Below are 23216 nucleotides of genomic sequence, written 5' to 3' on the forward strand. Positions count from 1 at the left end.
TCAGTCAGTTGAGCATCTGACTTCAGCTCAGGTCATGATCTCACCCATTGGGGGGCTCTTTGCTTGTCAGCACAGAGCCTATTTCAGATCCTCAGTCCCCCTCTTTCTGCCCCTCCTCTGCTTGCGCTTTCTCAAAAATAAATAAAAACATTAAAAAAAAAACTTTATATACAAAAGCAGGAAACTGGCCTGTGGCCCATAGTTTGCTAATCAATTTGTCTTCACTAGATCAGTGTCTCTTGACTCTCCAGCTCTTCTTTTAACTCTGAAGATGAATGCTTATCCTTAAGTATCAAAATCAGGCCTTCAGGCCTTCTACCCATGTTATTTGTATTTAGCGTTATTTTTTCCCCTAGATCTAATAGCCTAACACTGACCCTTTTATTATTATGTGGTAGCTTTCTTTAGCCCATCTCTTTGATAGGAGAGATAAATTGCTGGAATCCCTGAGTGTTCTTTCACATTCTTACTGGTAAAGCCAAAAATGCAAGGTCCTATCTTAAGGGACGAAGTTATGTGTATGCCCAGATAAAGAGCTGGTTTTCTTGAACTTACTAGAAAAGTGATGATTCCAGAAGCTCAGTGCTCCTCTCCTGTGGTAGAAATCTACAGTGTGTGCAGACATTCACAGTGTGTTTTTGCATGGCTCTTCAAAGAGTGTGGGTAACTGATGCTAATCAGCACCCATGAAACAGGAATAGGTTAGCTTTTGAAAAGATAAAATCTCAGACTCTGCACAGTTCTTGACAGTTTTGGTGACCTAGACCTTAGGAGAGAATGGATGGAGAGTATAGGAGAAGACTGCCCAGAATCAATAGTATTATCAGTCAAGTGTAGGGAGTGAGAAGGGCTGAGTGAGTGTCTTCCACTGTCCTATCTGTTCATGCGTGTTTAGAGGCTAAGAAGGGAGAGGTAGAACTGAAATCCACCTCCTGAATGGCTGTTATTCCCTCTCTGGTTGTTATTTACTCTCCTTTGGAAGAAAGGAGGAAAGGATGCTATCATAACACTGGACTGAAGCCACAAAGTAAGGATAATATGGCTATGGCTGCTGAGCCAGAAGTTCCCTAAAGTTAAAGTCATTGCGTCAGCAGTAATGGTAGCTTTGAATGGATAAACAAACAAACAAACAAACATTAATGCCATGTTCATTTGTAGAGCCTCATTGTGCAACCACTTGCACCAGAGAGTACACATAAATTCTTAATCACTGTAGCTAAGTCTAATTATAAATATAAGATGATAAAGGTGTCTAGTGTGTTAGTCAGCTAGAGCTTTCACAACAAAATACCACAGACTGGGTGGCTTAAATAACAGAAATTGATTGTCTCACAGTTCTGGATGCCAGAAGTTGAAGATCAAAGTGCTGTCAGGATTGATTTCAGGTGAGGGCTCTCTTTCTGGCTTACAGGTAATCAACTTTGCACTGTATTCTCACATAGCCTTTCCTCTCTGTGTATAAGGACAAAGAGCTCTCTGGTATCTCCTCATCTTCCTAAAAGTATACCAGTCCTATTGGATTAGGGCCCACCCTTATCACCTCATTTACTTCAATTTCTCCTTAAAGGTTCTAACTTGAGGGGCACCTGGGTGGCTCAGTTGGTTAAGCATCTGAATTCAGCTCAGGTCATGATCTCACGATTCATGAGCACCATCCCCACGTCAGGCTCTGTGCTGACAGCTTGGAGCCTGGAGTCTGTTTGGGATTCACTGTGTCTCCCTCTCTCTCTGCCCCTCTTTCTCTCTCTCTCTCTCTCTCTCAAAAATAATAAACATAAAAAAATTATTTTAAAAAAGGCCCTACCTTGAAATACATATTGAGGGCTAGGGTTTCAACATATGAATTGGGTGGGTGGGATAGGGAGATGATATTCAGTCTGTAACATCCAGATACAAAATTCATTTACCAAAAAAATATGTATATATATTATCTGTAATTGTGCTCATTAGGTAAACCACAACCCTGGCTAAATTCAGCTTTTTGCCATTCCCATGCTGTCCAACCCAAATGTGCATGGCTAGTAACAAAACAAAAAAAACAAAAACAAAACAACCCAAAAAAACCCAAAAAAGCACACACATACAATTATGTGAGCAGTTTTCACTTTAAGTTTATGATCTGTAATATTAAGTAGATCTGTAATGCTGCCCAATACTCTTACTCTATTTTCTCAGTCCATAATCTCTCATTGTATAAATATTGTCCCTTATTCCTTCAAATTCTGAAATCCTTCCTTCCATTTAAAATTCCAGGTGAAAACCTTGGTTCCTAATTTACAGAAAAATTAATTTATTAGAGGTATTTATCTTCATGTGGGGTTATAAACTTGCCTGTCCTTCCTGTTTGCTATTGTGGATTATAGCTTTGAGATTTTAGATAGGACCAACCTTTCCAACCGTTTACTAGATTTCCTCTCCTCTTGCTTTATCCCCAGAAATTCCATGTCTTTTAAATATCTTATGTATTTTTTTTCTTTCTGTACTGAATTGTATTATTTTGTGCACAAAGATAACCTCTTTTGTCTCTGCCTCACCTCCAACTATCCACTTATTTCTGTCATTCCTACTTGAAAGTTTTGTCTAAACTGGTCTTTAATTCATTAAAATATATTTCATCCTCAACATGCTATCCAAACAGCTCTGATCAAGGTCACCAATTACCTCCACTTTGTTAAAAGGAATGGTAATTGCTCTGCTGTTATCCTTCTTGAACTATCTGTAAGTATTTGGAATAACCAATTATTTTTCCTTCGTGAATAATGTATTTCTTTGACTTCCTGGGCAGCTCATTTTCTGCCTACATTTATGACTTCATTTTGGTGACCCTTCTGTTTCCTCTTCATTCCTCCCAAATGTAAATGTTGGCATCACCCTAGCAGTCAGCCCTGCGATCATTTTTCTATCTTCACTCACTTATACAGCCTCCTGGTTTGAAACTCTTACCAATGTGCTGATGACTCCAACCTTCTGAACTCCTGTGCACTGCAAATCAGTATATCTAACTACCTATTGACAGTTCTCTGTGGATGCCCAGTGGGAATCTCAAACACAGCGGGCCTAAATCTGAGCTTCTGTGATGTGTCTCTGACCCTGTTTCTCCTGTGATCGTCAATCATCACAGCTATTGGTGACATCATTCTCCTAATTGTTCATACCTATACTTGGGTTTTCCCCTTTCTTTACTTCATACATTCTGTCTTTCAGCAAATCCTATAGTTGTTATCTTTAAAATATATCCAGAATTTGACTTCTTCTTATCAACCCCACTGCTATTACCCTTACTTAAACCACCACCTTCACCTGTAAAGACTGTTTTAATCACATTATGATTGCTCTCCCTGTTTTTACTCATACTGCCTTAAATTTCTTCTCCATATAGCAGCCATGTTGATCTTCTTAAAATAGAAATTATATTTTGCTGCTCCTCTGCTCAGAACACTCTTTTGGCTTCCCATTTCTTTCAGAGGGAAAGTATTACATAATTATGACCCCCCCCCACCCCACCCTATGGTTAGAACACATTACATTCTGGCTCCGTATGGTCAGCCACATGAGTTTTCTTAATGTTCCTCAAACTTTCCAGAAATCACGTTGCCCATACTTGTTCTTTATTCTTCCTAGAACAGCTTTCTCTTGATAAATAGATGGCATTTAATCAGTTCTTTTTGCAAAATTCACATTGTCTCAGTCAAGCATTTTCACTGCAATATGTATTTCTTCCTTTACTGTCTGTTGCCCTGACCAAATGTTGTCTGAGCGAAGAAATGTTTATCTGTTTTGTTCCCTGCTTTATCTCTAGTGCCTGGAATGAGACCTAGAACATAATACATGTGTAAAACTAATTTTTGAATAAATAACTTCGTATGCAATATACCAGAAAATATTAACACATAATAACATTTTTAATGGCAAGAAAATAATGCCTAAAAGTAATACTGATATGTATGAAAAATCTATATGAAGGAATCTGAAAATGTCTTATTGTCATAGAAGAAAATTTGAATTAATTTATATTATACTTCTGTAAAATTTCAATATTAAAAAACCCTATTTTCTCTAAGGTAATGTAAAAGTTTCATATGATCTCAAAAAAACGATGAGGAGGTTTTATATTTGGAACTAGAGATACTCATTTTGATATTAATTTGGGAGAATAAACAAGAATGACCATTGAATTCTTTAAAAAGATAGTAATAAAGATGTACAAACACTGATTAATATTAAAATTTGTTTCAGTATCTGGGATAGTATGGTAATGGGACATGAAGTGAATTACAAATCAATGGAAGAAAATTGAGATGTGAAATAAAATCAAATAGACGGACCTGTGAAGTGTTTGATATTGATCTTTAACAAGATATGCAGCATGCTGACTACTTAGTTCTGTTAATATATTTTTTCCATAGCAAGATATCTCAGTGGAGGGAACAGGACATTGCACTACATTCTGGTGCACACTCCTTAATTTGTTACATACTTATAGCAAAGAGTACATGGACCCGCTGTTTTGAGTAACAGTGTTTTAGAGTATTTACTCATTCTGCTTTGGAGTATATTTTTATGTACTTTAACAGCTATTTGAAGTATAATTGACACATAAAAAAACTGCACACATTTATAGCCTTCAATTTGGTAAGATTTGTTATATATTCACATTTGTGAAACTACCATCACAAACTTATGAACATATCCATTACCCCTCAAATTTTCCTTATGCCCCTTTGTTACATTTCTTTCCCATTCCTGCATCTTCGGTCAGCCATTAATCTACTTTCCGAATGGTTTGCATTTCAGAGAAAATGATATAAGTGAAAGTATACAGTGTATATACTTTATATTTTGTCTGGTTTCTTTCCTCAGCATGATTACTTTCAGGTACAACAATGCTATTAGGATGTCTATAATATTTGTCTCCATGTATTGCTGAATACCATCTCATTTTATGTGTTAGTAGAGATTTAAGGATATTTGGATTGTTTCTAATTTTTTATTAATACAAATGAAACTACTATGAATACCCATGTAAATGCCTTTATATACACATCTGGTGGAAATGTATAATGGCACAGTTTTTTTGTTTATTTTAATTTTTTTAAGTTTATTTATTTATTTTGAGAAAGAGAGAGAGAGCACAAGCAGGGGAGAGACAGAGAGAGAGGGAGAGAGTTCACATTGAGTTGGATACTTAACCAACTAAGCCACCCAGGCAACCTGACGCAAACATTTTGAAAAATGTTTGCCAATTTCTTTAAATAAGTTAAATATATATCTACATATGATGTAACTATTATGCAGCCAGGTATTTACCCATAGAAAATTAAAGCGTATGTTCATGCATATCACTTTTGATAGAAGTACACCAATTCCAAATATTTTATCCTTATAGATGCACTCATAAATGTAAATAATGTGTGTACAAGAATATTCAATGCAGCTCTGTACTTAGCAGAAAATTAGAAATTAAAGCTAGAAAACTGTGTGCCTATTGGCAAGGAAAAAATAATTTGGGGTACAAAAGTAAAAGAAATGTTATGCATTCAAACTGACTAAAAATATTTTTATCTCTAATGTTTATTTTAATATTTAATTTAATTTTATTTCTTATACTTCTATATTTTTATGTAAGAATTTCCAAAATATGTGAAGGGTTTAGCACAGTGTGTTAAATAATGAATAAAAACTATTAAACAATTTTGGTGGGTTAAAAGGTTATATTTTAATAGTAAATTTATTTTTCATTGTTTTGGTAAACAAGGGCTACCCAGAGTGCATACTTTTATGGATTTACAGTAGGTCTTCTTTATGCCTAAGTTTCATTATAAAGGAATTATTTTGGCACTTCAACAGCAAAACTATAAGAAAGGATGCAATGAAGAATTTCCTTCCGTATGTGTGTATGTGTGTATATAATGTTAGGTGGATTAATAGTAAGATGTCTCTTCATTTATTCATTATAATATTATAGTACCCTTCCAGTAGAAAATTGATGACAGATATTCATTAGTGTTTCTATTTTTTTGTAGTTAAAAGGAAGATTAACCAATAATCATCAGATTTTAATTATTCTAGAAAGGGTCTGAGAAAAATATTTATTTTCTGAATGATTTCAAAGAAGCAAATGTTTTAAAAATGTGAACTTTTCAAATTTTAAGTAAGCCTATTTTTTTAGAATTAATATTTTATAATTTCAACACAATTATAAAAATGCAACATTTTTTAAATAGTTTCTATTTTAAAGCAGTTGTAGATTAAAATTCATTACATGCGATATAGTAAGACTAAGATTTCAGAGTGTAGTTTTAAATTCTATATTACTTTGTATTGACAATAATTTACAGGGAAATCTGTCAATTTTGCCAATTCTAAAAAAAGACATTATTTCAAATGTTACATTTTCAATTAAATTCAAAGCAATGTGCTTATTATTTGCTTACAAATTGAAAATAGTATCTCTTCAAGAGATTGTGGAAAGATGGGCTAGCCTTTATACCAAGGCTTAGTGTGAAATCATTGTTTTGTAATGGACTCTAAAAATCAGAAATCAGAAATTCAGCGTCATGCTGATATATTGTGATGAACTAACAGAAATCTGCTGAATTACAGCACCATTAGCCATAGCACCTGTTTTACTTCCTATAAGATTTCTTTTTAACAAATAACTCTCCCATCTTTTCCAATGTTTAGAATTCTAAAATACTGAAATAAATAACTGAATTTTATGACTCCGAATGGGACAATTTGGGTGTTAATTTATAATATTTTATAGTATGAAGAAACATCTATTGATTAGCTATTTCTTCTTATGCTATTATACAGCAAGTCCAGTGGCATTTGTTCCGATTTATTAATAATGTGCTTTGGGTCTAAAATGGTAAAATGAGTTGGCTAAATCTATCAGTGAATTAGCCAAGCTCTGAGGTTTAGGACTCAGATAACCAGTTCACAGCCTTAGCTTGGCTAAGTCCATTAAACAGCCACATTTGCTAGGTCAAGCAAATAATACTTTCACATCAGCAGAAATTAGTTCTAATAGTAGAAAAAATAATCTCTGAAAATAGATTTGCAGGACTCATCCATTTTTATACATTATAGACTTGCCAACTCAGACAAAACATAATGTTTGAAAATGCATGTACATGAGAACATAAACCATCATCCATCTCTAATATTTACTAGATTCCTAAAATGAGGATGGTTTACTAATATTTTAATATGCCAAAATGTGGAGACTTGTAAATTATGTGTGACAGTGAGTGTAACTTACCTTTAATAGTCAATAAAAGTTTAAAAAGTGAACATGCTGAAAGAGCATTTAGCTGATTTCTCAGTCTTTGAAGAAAGACTGTCTAAAGGTGGGAGGGGGAGGACCAAAGTGAAGAAATAGGAAGCACTGCATAAAGAGGGAAATTTTTTTCACAAGGGACTCAGATTCCCTTGCAATTTGAAAAACATCCTTTTAAAATCTCTTTATAAGACAGATTTTCCAAGTGTCAGTAAACCTTTCATTTGAAATGTAAGTGAAAAACAGAAATCAACAAAACTGGGTAGTTATGATAGAAAAACATCCAGGAGGATAGCATGAAGACAATGCACTGCTTGGAGAATGCGTTATCTCAAAATAAAAAGTGTAAAGAAGAAGGATTATCAAAGAAATTGTATGTAAATGAGTAAGAATGATTCAGAAAGAGAGGAGAAAAGAAATGTAGCTTAAAAAATCTTGCAGAAAATGAAGAACAAGCCTACTGATGATAACTACTAAACAGAGCAACCTGGAAAGAGATCTGCAATTTTCTTATAAAACGCATTTACAAAAGGGGCCCCTGGGTAGTTAGTCGGTTAAGCAGCTGACTTTGGCTCAGGTCATGATCTCATGGCTCTTGAGTTCAAGCCCCACTTTGGGCTCTGTGCCGACAGCTCAGAGCCTGGAGCCTGCTCATATTCTGTGTCCTCTCTCTCTGCTCCTCCCCTGCTCACATTCTGTTTCTCTCTCTCTCTCTCTCTTTCAAAAATAAAAATAAACATTAAAAAAATTAAAAATGCACTTACAAATCTTACAAGATGGCAGATAAAGATAATGGGACTTAGATGTGTCTCTTATAGCTACTCTGTGTTTGCAATATATGATACATACCAAAGTGAAGGGCTTGATGTTTAAAAGTAATAACCTTTAATATATCTTACGATATATAGACTAAAAGTAAATAATATCTGTTTTAAGTGTTTTTCAATTCTGGTTATACTTTTATACACACATTTATGTTGTTACATCACAAAGGAAATAATTCTGGAAGCACATAGAGGCATTGATTATATCAGAAATATCCAAAATTTACATCAGAAACATCTGAAATTGGTGAACTAACACCTCCTTAGTTACTACACTTAATAGTAGGTGAGGGACACCTGGGTGGCTTAGTCTGTTAACTGTCTAGTTCTTGATTTTGGCTCAGGTCATGATCTCATGGGCTCAAGGGCTCAAACCCTGGTTGGGGCTCTGCACTGACAGAACAGAGCCTACTTGGAATTCTCTCTGCCTGTCTGCCCACCCCCCCAAATAAACATTAAGAAAAGGAAAAAAGAAAATAATAGAAAAAGAAAATAGCACAATGCATATTTTCTAGGTAGGAGGTACTTTTTAAAATAGAATAAGTATCTAAATTTCAATATGTATAGCACATGCCTCAACATATAAACACATAATAAATGTAAAACAAATTGTGTTAGGTTGTATGTAAATTACAAAAGCCAGTGAGGCATTCCAAGATTGTGACTTCAGTGTATCACTCATCCTAATCTCTGTGTTTAGTGGAAATCCAAATGTGTTTGATGTCATGCATTAAAACAAGCACTTATTGTTTTTGTGAACAGTGGTGGTACATTTTATCATATAAATGACTTATTGGTGATTACATATAATATTCATCAATTCTGAGACAAAAAATATCTCAAATTTTAAAATATCTGAAATCACGAAGTTCAAAGTATATGGCATTTTAGCATTCTATCATATTAAGCAACCTGATAACTTGAAAATAAATATCTTTGTGGTGTATAAAAGGAAGATGTGTTTTTAAAAAATAGATCTTGAGGCACCTGGGTGGCTTAGTCAGTTAAGTGTCTGGCTCTTGGTTTTGGCTCAGGTCATGATCTCACCATTTTGTGAATTCGAGCCCGGTGTCGGGCTCGGTGCTGGCAGCACAGAGCCTGCTTGGGATTCTCTCTTTCCCTCTGTCTCTCCCCCTCCTCCATCATGCTATCTCTGTCTCTCTCCAAATAAATAAATAAACTTAAAAAAATGGATCTTATATTTAAAGAAATACATTATCTAAGAGGAGTTTAATGGATTAGTTTGCAGTAATGTTCATAATGTTAATTGTGGTATTATTGGTATGGGTAAAAGCTGATTCAGACAACATAAGTCTCCTAAGGATTTATAGGGCATCCACATAACATACCACTCTGTGTTTATTTTAAAAATGTGGAAAAACACTAATAATGATGTAAGTGATCCTGGTATTAAATAAAGTATTTGATTATATTTTCAAAACTGAACATTGAAATGATAAACCAAAATATAACAAAAATGATTTTTATAGATGACAGAAAAAACATACTGAAAAAAAAACAGAAAAAGGAAAAAAGTAAGAAACATTAAACCATATTTGGCAGTATTATGAATATAGTAATAGTAGTATTTTATTTTTGATATATTAGAGACATAAGTTAAAGCCAAGGAGTGTTTATACTAGTTATGTTAATACCATGAGGATCTAAAATCTTACCATTACTAAAGGCAACAAGAGGTGTTATTAACTCCAAATATGATGCACTAAGAAATACACAATACAACAAATGTTTTTGCATCAACACTTAAACCATGATCCAATCAAACTATATTTATTACCAAATTACAGAAAACATGATCATAGAGGAAGACTTATAGACACCAAGAAAAGTTAATCAGCCCTACCATTCTAGAGATTTTATGATCCATTTTTTTTTTTTAACAAATCAATGGCATGAATGCTGTGATGTGGCAGTAAAGAAAAACTTAAATGACATAACACCCAAATCCAAAGCCTGGCCTTGATTTAGGAAAAACAAAAACAAAACAAACAAAAACTGTAAAGAGACATAACACAGAAAATAAGGAAAACGTGAATATGAACTGGGGTATTACTTAAAAATAAAGACTAATACTAATAATACCAGATATGATTATGGCATAAAGTATATGAAAAAGTATATCAAATGGAACTTCACACTGAAATATTTATGAGGTAAATGACATCAAGTTTGAAATTTGGGTTTACTATACTCTGTGAACAACAAAAGTCAGTGTGTGGGAGGGGGTAGTATAAAAGATTTGTTGATAATTTTTATAATAAAATATATTTTTTCCACTAACTAGTCTCTGTATCATAGTAGCTGTATTGTATGTATTATGATTTTTAGTTTTTATTTAATCTAGACTGTGCATTAGTTCACTTTCACGAATAACTAATAAATGTATTTCTTAACTCATTTGAGAAAGTTTCGTGTGAAGTTAGAAAGTATGTCAAGCAACGTATTTGAGAATTACACAGATATTTCTTATCTATTTTCCTTCATTGTTCCTTAGGAACTTTGATCTCTAGGAAAATTAATATTAACATTTATTTATCACAGTTTATCATTTAAAAGTTAATGTATCTCTAAATAAATATTGTATTGAAGGTCCTTTATTAATTAATCTGTAGAGATTCTTTAAAACAAACTTATTTCTAATAACATATGCAAATTACCACTTGCAAACAGTATTTCCATTTGCTCTTGTGAATTTTTATTCATTCTTTCTTCTGGGGCCTTTGTTAGGCTTAAGAGTAACTATCAATGTTTCATAATCACTAAGTAATTTGGAGGATTTATCTTGTATTATGAAACTTAAAGCCTATATAATATTCTCCTTTTTCTTTCCCTGAAATACTTCTTAATCTGCCACTTTAGAGGACTAATTCTCTGAAAAATCTTAACATTAGAGGAAGGTAAACAATCTTTGTGCTAACAATATGGCTATAATGAAAAGCACATGTAGGGTAAATCATACTACTAAGAATACAGTAAAATATGTGCAGATATAAGAACTTAGATTAGAAATCAGGATATATTTCTACAATTCAAATTAGAAATGAAACATCATTGAATAAAATAATACATGAAAAATACTTTTTATTCAATATAGATACAGTTATAGGCACAGTTTTATATGTACAGTTCACTTGCACAACATGTGTTTCTTCCCTCCTGTCTTGCCAGTGGGACCTTGCTTTCTTTCAGGTCTTCTGCCCTACTCACTGGGATTCAGTGGAAGATGATTTCAATCTCTGCTCTGCTCTATGATTGAATCTGTTGGCCAGGTTTGTCTTCTGATCTCCATGAGCACTGGCTCTGCTCCCAAAGAGGATTCGCTATCCAAAATTCTTCATGATCATACATGATTTTCTCATTGGGCAATGTCTTTCTAGAAGTTGTTTGTCTACTTTCTGTTTTTGAGACTCTTGTTGTCTGGAGATAACCTTGGAGTTGAAAAGTCATAGGCTATTTCAGGATAGACTTTTTTTTTTTTTTTTTTTTTGGCAATGTAGCAGTCTTTTTTTAAATTTTTTAAATGTTTATTTTTGAGAGAGAGAGAGTGTGCGTGCGAGTGGGAGAGGGGCAGAGAGAGAGGGAGACACGAATCTGAAGCAGGCTTTAGGCTCTGAGCTGTCAACACAGAGGCTGACACGGGGCTCAAACCCACAAAGCCGAGATCATGACTTGAGCCAAAATCAGACATGTAACTGAGTGAGCCACCCAGGCATCCCAGCAATGTAGCAGTCTTAAAGAGTTACTAAATTTATGGTGTACCTGTTATATAGTATAATTTCTTCATTATTATGAAAGATTTTTTGAATGAGATTTTCTCTTACTTGGAATCAAATGCATCCTAAATACTATATAATACATATCTGAATGCTATATAATACATATATTATTCCATTGTATACATCCATGCATTTTATTAAGCGTGAATCCTCTTTATATAATGAGGATAATGGATACATTTTATTAGCTGATACAGTCTTCAAAATACCTATGTGATGATAATATTAATAGTCACTTATTACAGATTGGCAAATTGAAACATGCAGAAACAGTAAATTGCAATGGTCAAAGAATAATGGATATCTTAGGATCCTATCTCAGATGGTTTTAATCTCAAATTTGTAACCTTCCTAAAATGAGAGGATATAAACTCATTTTTAATTCCATAGTTCACATATTAGAAAGTGCATTTAATCTCAATTTTCTTTGAAACTTATAAAAAATACATTTGTCAAGAGATCTTCACGTAGAAGGAAAATCTCTTGAGTAAACATTTTTTTTTAAATGATAAGAACACAGTCTTTTTATTATTGTGTAAACTATATCTGGGTATCATTCCAGCATTCCTTCCTTTAATTTGGGGGAAAAAACAAACAAACAGAAAACAAAACATGACATAGGTATTGCCACTTATTCCTTCTCTTTATTAAATGTTTGGCCAACGAGTCTGAATTCTATGATGTTACCTGAACTTTTCAATGAATAATAAGGAAATAATGCATTATTAATCTTACTAATCCATTTAAGCAGATTCTAATGTATCTTTATAATCAGAATTCTGCTCATTTTAAATTGAAACATGCCACACACATCTTTATGATATGTTGCAGTCACTCAAAATAAGAGATACAACAATAATAGCAGAATCAAGGAACCATGGGGATGTTATTTAACACATCTACAGATTTCAGTAAGTTAGCTCTCCTATAGAAGAAAATAATTCACTCCTACTTGAGATAGACATCAGAATTTTATTATGCCTTTTGGATTTCTGGGTATATGCCTTTATTCTAAATTCTCAACAAGCTTAAAAAATTTTAAATACATTTTATTTTGGTTGGTGTATTTCTAGAATTAAAGATGTCTACATATAATTAGCCTTCTAGACTTTTGAATGTTTATAGACAGTTTAAAATTATATGGCATGTAACAGATAGCTATGATGGGGTAAGGGAAATTGGAAGAATATCAAGTTTGAGTTTTTGAGTTGGGATAAATCTTGGCCAAATTGCTTAATATAAAAGAAATCATAATCAGAAAGCAGAGTACAGAACTCAACTTAAAACAGTATAATAAAACAATATGTGAAATAGTTATGGCCAGAATAATCAAAGGTCAATAGTTGAATATAACAATGGGAATAATAGTCAATGTGATCAAGGAAGGAAGAACTCAGAAACAGTATTACAATTACAGTAAAAAATATTAGAGGCCAGGCTTTAATCCTAGAAGAAAGGGTGTTTACAGATGTAATAATGAAATACATAAGGTAGGGATTTTGGACATTATATCAGGAAAAAGGATGTAACATAGTGGAGAATGATGGAACTAAAGTATAAGTTTTGTGTCTCTATGTTGTTTTGTTTTGTTTTTTCAGAAGTAAGTAGAAACCTCCTTAACAGCAGTGAATCATTAAGTCAGCAGTTTCAAAAGGAGGGTTATGAATTTGCAGCTGAACGACTTCAGTACAGATCTAAAGAATTCTTAAGAAAATCAGTTTGGGTTTCAGAGACAAGTTTGGGGATGGGAACACCTCTGTGATGGTAGTGAAAATTTTCTAGCACTTGCAAAAATGTTTATTTTGCATTAGATTTTATCTAATTCCTTTTGCAGTATAGATTCCTGCCTATTACATTGCATAGGTGCACATGAAGCAGTTTTTCCCTCTGGCAACCATCCGCTTGTCCTCTGTAGTTATAGGTCTGATTCTGCTTTTTGTTTTTTCATGTGTTTTGTTTTTCAGATTCTACGTATAAGCGAAATTGTATGGCATTTGTCTTTCTAAATCTGACTTATTTCACTTAGCATAATACACTGTAGGGAAGATTCTATAAACACAATTAACATATGACCTGGAAATCTCAATTCTAGGTATTCACCCAAGTGAAATAAAAGCCTGTGTTTACCCTCCCCTCACTAACACACAATTACTGAGTGTTTACAGCTGCTTTGTTCAAAATTTTAAAAAACTGGAAAGAAGTGAAATGTCCCTATAAGGGAATAAATAAACTGTGGCATATCTAATTAAATTCTCCTTGGCAATAAAAAGGAACAAACTATTGGAAAACACAGTATGGATGAGCTCAAATGAATTTTTCTAAATGAAAGAAGGCTTTAAAGGCTATGCACTATATGTTCCAATTTTATCACATAATGGAAGACACAAAAGCATAATGATGAATAAAAGGTCAGTGGTTGCCAGTGGTTAACAGTAGAGGAAATTTAAATTATAAAGGTGTTAGCATGAGTGAGTAGGTGTTGTGATTATTGAACTGTTCTCTATTTTGACAAACATCATCCTCAATGGGGAAAAACTGAGAGCTTTGTCCCTGAGATCAGGAACACGACAGGGATGTCCACTCTCACTGGTGTTATTTGACATAGTGTTGGAAGTTCTAGCATCAGCAATCAGACAACAAAAGGAAATCAAAGGCATCAAAATCGGCAAAGATGAAGTTAAGCTTTCACTTTTTGCAGATGACATGGTATCATACATGGAAAATCTGATAGACTCCACCAAAAGTCTGCTAGAACTGATACATGAATTTAGCAAAGTTGCAGGATACAAAATCAATGTATAGAAATCAGTTGCATTCTTATACACTAATAATGAAGCAACAGAAAGACAAATAAAGAAACTGATCCCATTCACAATTGCACCAAGAAGCATAAAATACCTAGGGATAAATCTAACCAAATACCTAGGGATAAATCTAACCAAAGGTGTAAAAGATCTGTATGCTGAAAACTATAGAAAGCTTATGAAGGAAATTGAAGAAGATATGAAGAAATGGAAAAACATTCCATGCTCATAGATTGGAAGAATAAATATTGTTAAAATGTCAATGCTACCCAAAGCTATCTACACATTCAATGCAATCCCAATCAAAATTGCACCAGCATCCTTCTCAAAGCTAGAACAAGCAATCCTAAAATTCATGTGGAACCACAAAAGGCCCCGAATAGCCAAAGTAAATTTTGAAGAAGAAAACCAAAGTGGGAGGCATCACAATCCCAGACTTTAGCCTCTACTACAAAGCTGTAATCATCAAGACAGCATGGTGTTGGCACAAAAACAGACACATAGACCAATGGAATTGAATAGAGACTCCAGAATTGGACCCACAAACGTATGGCCAACTAATCTTTGACAAAGCAGGAAAGAACATCCAATGGAAAAAAGACAGTCTCTTTTTATTTCCTTATAAAGCATGGTTTTGTGTTATATGTAGTACCTTGTTGCTAAATCAGCTCTTAGATGTATTTTCTATGTTTTCTTCTGAAACTTTAATATTTTTATATTGCTCTTAGTACTGATATTCAACTTTTGTACAAGGTTGAAGTATAAATGAAGTTCATATTTCATGTATGGATATCTAATTGAAAATACTATCCTTGCTTTGTCATTTTTTGTCAAAAATGTATCACTCATATTTGTGTAATGTCACTTTTTATCTCTGGTAATTTTCCTAATTCTAAAGTATATTTTGTATGATAGGATCATATCCATTCCAGCATTGTCTTGGTCTGGATTTGCATGGTTTATCATTCCCCATCTTTTACTTTTAATCTATTGATACTTTTATAATTAAGTTTGGTTTCCTGCAGGCAATATATAATTGATTCTTATATTTTTATCTGATCTCATAATCTCTGTTTTGTAATTGATGTGTTCTAGTAAGTTGCATTATTTTAATTTTAATTTGCTATTTGGATATTTTTATACTTTTGCTGAGGGATTACAACCTGCATACCTAATTCTTCAGAGGCTATGCAGAGGTATTATTTTACCAATTCAACTAAAACTTAGAAGCCTTACAATCATATCGTTCCCTTTACCCTTCTCTCTTTTTTAGTGTTAACATTGTGTTATTGTTGTCACATGCACTGTACCTTTATACTACTATACTATACATGTACTATGGCAAACAGTTATATAATTTTTGCTTTCTAACTTAGTCTCTCATATTTGCCCAGATATTTACAAATTTTGCTCTTCTTCCTTTATTCCTTATGCCTCAAATTTCTATCTGATATAATTTGTCTTAAGCTCCAAAATCTTCCTTTTGAATTTTTTTTTTTTCAGCTGGTCAGCTGGTCATAAATTGTCACAGTTTTCCTTAATCTGCAAACATTTTTATCTTACCTTTACTGCTTCTGAATATGATAGGTGCTCATAAAATTCAGAATTACCAGTTCTTTAGTAGTTTGTGATGTTACTGGGCATTGTTTTCCTTGAGTTTCTCTCTCTGTTCCAGATTCTCTGTCGCTCTGATTCCCGTGGCCCTTTTCCTGGTCCACTGGCTAGAAAGGGGAGGTTCTTTCACCACCCTGACCTGCTGTCCTGCAGTTTCATGCAATTGGGAGAATCTCATGGTGAGGTGGTAGGAGAAAAGAGAGAAAATAATAGCAGAGATTTCCCCTACACTCTTTAGACCAAATGGACCCCTTTCACACTCCCTCTGTGCAGAAGGATGGGCTCTGAGTCATTTTTTAAAGATGTAATTGACATATAACAATGTATAAGTTGGAGGTAAATAATATGTTGACTTGATACATTTATATATTTGTAGTATGATCACCACCATACCTTTAGCTTAACAACTCTAAGATCATGCCACATAATTATTGTTTCTTTTTTTGTGGTCAGAACACTTAAGATCTAGTCTGAGAACAAACTGAGGGTTTATGGGGCGTGGGAGGGAGGGGTGGGTGATGTGTACTGAGGAGGGCACCTGTTGGGATGAGCACTGGGTGTTGTATGGACACCAATTTGACAATAAATTTCATTAAAAAAAAAAGATCTAATCTCTTAGCAATCTTGAAGTATATAATGCAGTGTTGTTTATTGTAATCACTATGCTGTGCTTTAGGTCTCCAGAATTTATTTATCTACTAGTTGCAGGTTTATACCCTTTTAACATCTCTGAGTCTTAGTGCCTTAGCACTGTGGCCTTATGCTTGAACCTGCCTTTTATCCTGACCTGGTCTGAGAAGAAAGATTTCTCTCCCACATTCCCCTGCATGCAGACTCTTTCACCTATTCCTCTTCCTGGAAAGTGTAGTTTTCTCTGATTTTTTGTTATCTGCATTCACTGACCATTTCCAGGATTTGGCTCATTCACAGGTAAAAATCAGTAGATAAACGAGGCGGGATAAAGGAGAAGAAGAAAAAAGACAGTATAAGTTTACCACAGTACAGGTCCCTCAGTTTTGGTTTCTCTTATATCTGCCTGTTATTTAGTTTTTTGAGTCCTCAAGGAGTTTGTTGTTATTTTGTCCAGAATTTTAGATGTAATCAGAGGTAGAATTAGGTTGATGTAGATTCATTCCATCTTATTTGGCTAAGAAGTCAAATCAGTGTCTTTTTCTCTAAAATTTGTTAAAAGGAAAAAAAAGTACTTAGTATAGTTTTGAATTATAATTTTAGAATATCAAACACATTTTTTTTATCTTTAGTGAAGTGAAAAACAAATTTTTTTGTTACTTAGTGGCCATTCCAGGCATCTCATAAAGAATTTACATGTAAAATGCATCTTATAGGTTTTGGTGCTCTGAATTTAGAAACTTTGTTATCAGAGGAGAGAAGATACGGATATACCTTCTCAGAATCAAAACAGCCCATAGGTAATATTTTCAAAGTCTACAATAATAGATAACAACTTTTATGAACTCCTTTTAAATAATTAAAAAGTAATATAGAAATTTAATATACATTTCTTTTTTTATTTTATTTTATTTTTTGTTTTAGTCTTAAGAGAGAGAGACAGACACAGTGCATGAGCAGGGGGAGGGGCAGAGCAAGAGAGGGGCAGAGAATCTGAAGCAGGCTCCAGGCTCTGATCTGTCAGCACAGAGCTCAACTTGGGGCTCAAACTCACAAGCCGTGAGATCATGACCTGAGCTGAAATCGGACGCTCAACTGACTGAGCCACTCAGGCACCCCAAATATAACAGTTTCGTGATGAAATACAAACTGTTCTGTGGACACAGGATAAATTCGCCATTTTATAGAAGGAAACTCAAATTCTTTATTTGCTTCCTGTTGTATATCATCCATGTGAAAATACAAGTTTTTTGTTTTTTTGTTTGTTACCAAACATCTCTATGTGTATGTGGCTAGACATACACCAATGTATAATTATAAATACTGATGATACACTTAAAATATCCCACTTTTAAATATAATTATCTTTATCAGCATAATATGTAGAGAATATATGTATTATAATATGTTATCTCAACAAGTTGGAATACTTATAAAACAGAAATATCATATTTCTTTTCTATGTATTCATGTATATTATAACTCTTTCACCTAGTAGAATCTCAAACATATTAAATACTAATACGTTAACCAAAGTAACTTATTTTTATTTATAACAAACACAAGAAAAAAGTAGAAAACAGAAAACCAGGAACTATTGAAATGTTCTCCCTATGAGAACAGATTTCATATTTACAAAATGTAATTCAAAACCAGAAATATTAACAGTATCTAAAAATATTTAAATTTCCTGTTACTCTATAGTTTTCTATAATGAAAGATTGAGAAGTAGGAATAAATTAATATAAATGATCAACATTTTATGTTTTTACTTTCCCAGACATATACCAGGTTTCTGCAGATTGATCATAATTTAATTCAATTTAGTAATAATCTAATGTTTTAAACTTAACTAAGGATCTTGATATTAATCATAAAGCCAATGGAAAACAATATAAAAATAACTAAATCCTGAGAAATAAAACCCTAATCTTGTAAACAACAACAACTAGAATATAATTTTTACATGGTGGTCTGTAGAAATCAGGAAGACAGAGCTGTTTTAAATGAAATTATTAAATTAACATAATTCGTTTAAAGATTCACCCTGTAATTAGCTATATTACAAAAACTTGTTAATATTCATCTTATATCTCTATATTTTAATGGAGATTTAAAATCATATTTACATCATATTGTATCATATTCATGGTTTTTTTGTGAACTGATAACCAATATTTTTTTTCTTATCTATCATTCTAATAACAAGATTATATTTAAGTTTACTTCTCAATTTGCTGTTTTAGAAAAAAACAAAAACAAAATGTTATATTTAAAGTATTAACAAAATTTCTCTTTTTTTTCCTATTAATTTTACTTGGACTAGATATTCCTAGAATGATGAATATCTAGATAAATTGCATATTTTAAGAAAATTAGTTCATCTTTAAAATTGCCTGACAAGGAAAAAAGAGAGACTTAAAGGAATAGTTTTTAGAAAAAGCAATGACAAAGATTCAGCTACAGACAGATACTATATTCTATTTTTAAATACAAGGGAAGTCTTATATGCAGGAAACCATTTTGAAACACAGAATCAGATTGACAGAAAGCCCACAATAATGATTATAAGCAATAATTCAGGTTCCTGACAATCCTGTCAAGACCGTATGATTAGAAAGAATGAAAGGGGATGTCCTAAGTGAAGCAAACTATCTTGAAGATAAATATGGTCGAAATTCTCCTCATTAGGATTTTCCCATTGTTCCAATATGTCTTTTGTGGTACGCAGAATATTATTTCCCTAAAGATCCCACATGCTGATCCCTAGAGCTTGTGAATGAATATGTGACCTTTAACAGCAAAGAAGACTATAGATATGCTCAAGTTGAAGATTTTTAAATGAGTCCCACTGTAATCACAAGGTTCCTTATAAGTGGGAGACAAGAAGAGGAAGAGTTAGAGCCAAAAAGGAGATGTAATGGCTAAAGCAGATTTTTGAATGATATGATTGATGACTTTGAAGATGGAAGGACCTTCAGTCAATGAATAAAGTCTATCTCCAGAAGTTAGAAAAGGCAAGAACCTTCAAAAGGAAACCGACCCTACTGACACCATGATTCCAGCCCCATGAAACACATTTCAGACTTCTGACCTTCAGAACTGTAAGAAGATAAATGTATGTTGTTTTAATTTAAATTTAAGCCATGAAGTTTGTGGTTAATTTGTTAGAATATAAATAGGAAACTAATAAAATTATCAAATGAATAATCTTTTATTTCTAAAGTTAGAAACCATGAGAAATTGGTTGATGATAGGTCAGAAGAGAAGTATCATTTGCATGTATCTAACATCCTCAACCTTACAGCAAAGACATCCTCAAGTGTAGACTTTAGAAATGGGGAGCCTCCTGGTGTATGGAATGTGAACATAAGAAATTTATTTTGTATTCACCTCACAGTTTGGGGGATACATTTGTTATGATTATTTTTCAGGCAACTTGAGAAAGATAATATCTTTATGTCACTTAGGATACAAGATGCTGAAGAGCCAAGCATCTGTATCCTATATGTCTGTGAATCAGGATGAGGCTTTGCTGAGGCAGCTGCCTGAGTATAACAGTTGAAAGCAAATATGTGAATATGAGGAGAAGCATTCACTGTGCTCTTCTGATTACACTAAATGTGAATGTGAAGAGCTGAAATGTAAAGAAAGCAAAACGTGGGTTGCTTAAGGAGAGTGGTGATATTTTGGTAGCATATCACTAGTGACTGTCCTATGGATTTTCTAAAGGATAGCTTGCATGAAGGCTTCTGACACACCCAGACTCAAACTCTTAGAAATAAAATATGCCTGGTTAACAGTTTCATATGACAGCGTATACTTTGGATAGCATATTGTTTACTCAGATACACATGTGCCATCAGCATCTGATGGCAACAACATATGGGGAAAATTGGACAGCCCCTGCCTCAACAGGCCAACCAAAAATGGCACCTTTGGGACTGGTCTTGGAATATGGAGTCAAGTCAAAGTGGCAGTTCTAGAGGTTTGGTATAACAAGGAAAAAGATTTGCAAGTAGAAAATATGAACGTTAGAGATTAGAGGGAGAGCCCTCCAAGGAGGCTTGTCAAGGCTGCAAACAGTTTGGAAAAATTTGTGGAAACAGTGGAAGAATTTGTGTGTGGACTACATGCATCACAAGACTCACAGAATGTCTCTAATACAACAAATCAAATTGAGGGCTTGTGCTCTTACCCTATATTAGATATATTTATCACTAAAGAATCTGAAGTTTAATAGTCAGTGATCAGGATTATAGATATCCATCCAGGGCAGGATAGGGTGAGAAAGGTTTGTGCAAGTCTTGTGGTAAAACTAACCTATGGCTATGTGGCTTTTATTATTGTCTTTAATGACTTGAACATAATAATTTAAAAGGGAATTTCCTTTTAACTGGTTGAAATAGGGGCAATATGATTGTATCCTCAGGTGAGATCAATGGGGCAGTGTTTCACAGTAACATCTGCAAGTTTGTATTGGTGAAAACTGTTTTATTATATCTTAGAATATTACTATGCATCATCTACTGAACCATATGTTCTAATTACCAACCTAAACACTGCAATTGTATAGTTAATGGGTAAAAGTTACTTCTGTGGAAGAGGAATGGAAAATGATATTCTAATTGTAACTATTTATCTGTATCAAAAATTTGTCTAATGCTGTTATGCAGTATAACAAAGGTTTTATAGGATTATTAGTATAATTAAATACAAAGCAAATATAGAGATGAAAAAAATCTAGGATGAGAAAGCATTTGGAAAGATTAAATTGAAGTCCTCAATGTGATACTCATGGAATAAGATTAGCCAGAAAAAGAGGTCAAATTGGCCTTAAATTACCATGTGATAGAATGCTTCCATCAACACACGTAAAAAAGTACAAGTATCTCTTAATACAAGAACAAAACCAATATTCCAACTGGTAAAAGATTATTAAGAGACCTATGAAATGAGGTCTCTCTCTCTCTCTCTCTCTCTCTCTCTCTCGTTGTTTGAATGAATGAATTTCTGATTTTTATCATATGATTCAAATCCTGTGATCATTGACATGGTAGAAAGATTATAGCTTTCTATAAAATAATGCATAAATATTTTAATACTAATGAAGGAAGATACTTAAGATACATGAGGCAAATGACACCACATAGGATTAAAGTGTACACTGGGGTGGGATAGGAAGCAGGAAGCAGAAACATGATTTGCCCTCCTTAGGTGTGCATCAGGCACTTTTAATCTTCACCAGAATTCCTTGTCAGTATTGACCAGTGGAATTCAGTAGCTGAACAATAAACAAGTGCCCTACAGGGTTTAACAAGTACTGATTACTGATCTAAGACTGCTTTAAAAGGATATGTCTAGTTCCTCCAGATTGTTTATTGTGAATGAACCTGAAATATATGCACTACAAACACAGGACTAGTGGATTTTATAGGTTTAGAGACAATAAAACTTAGTATTCCCTGAGTTAATTCATTCTGCACACAATTCTTGTCTCTCTGAATCTGAAATACTTTTCAGTGTGAAAAAGGAGTCCTAAGAACATGCATGTGCTGGCATTGGGATTGCCCAGGTATTGGAGTGGATTTTGTTTCTGTAGAGTGTCTCTTACTAATTGGTATTAAAGTTGGGCTCTGTATTGAGACTGGAAAACAAAACTATTTGTAATTTTCTCATTTCATACCACTAAATATTTCAGTATCTGGCATCCACACCCTATGCTATCCCTTTTTTCTATTTCCTCATTTTTGGGCACTGATTTCTTTTTCTTATCACCTTCCCAAGCTCTGTTCTTAACAATATTCAACTTTTAATTAAATAATTCTACTCATCTTATAAAAACTTGGCAATATTCTCAAAATAAATTTTAAAAATTAAATTCTAATTACAAAATTTACAACACAGAACTCTTCAGTTATGTTCAGTTCTCTTCTCTTCACATTCAGAAGTGCTGCTAAGAAATCTTGTCTCTGCTCTTGAATTGTGCTTCCCCATCTTTTCTGAATCAACTTTATTCAGTACTATTTATTTAAAACAGCTCCTCTGTCATCACTTTTGGTCTCCACTGGGCCACATCTAAGCAGCATTTAAAATAGTTGCTAACTCTGTCCTTCATGAAACTCTTATTTCCAAGATATCCTGTGAGTTCTCCCAGATGTTTTTTTCCTGTTCTGGCTAATTTTCAACTCCCCAGGAATATGACTCATATCTTTCTGAAATTTCTTGAAATTCCTGAGCTTCTTTGATGTTTCCCATTGTCAGT

The 23216-nt window shown here is 33.4% G+C and overlaps 1 long non-coding RNA gene across 3 annotated transcripts in view; it reads left to right on the forward strand.

Annotated features, from left to right (window-relative positions):
- The window catches only part of LOC122213422, a 263719-nt gene that overhangs the window by 122619 nt on the left and 117884 nt on the right, over positions 1-23216 (forward strand). The window lies entirely within an intron of this gene.

Source organism: Panthera leo, chromosome A1 (genome assembly GCF_018350215.1).
Source record: "Panthera leo isolate Ple1 chromosome A1, P.leo_Ple1_pat1.1, whole genome shotgun sequence".
Taxonomy (NCBI): domain Eukaryota; kingdom Metazoa; phylum Chordata; class Mammalia; order Carnivora; family Felidae; genus Panthera; species Panthera leo.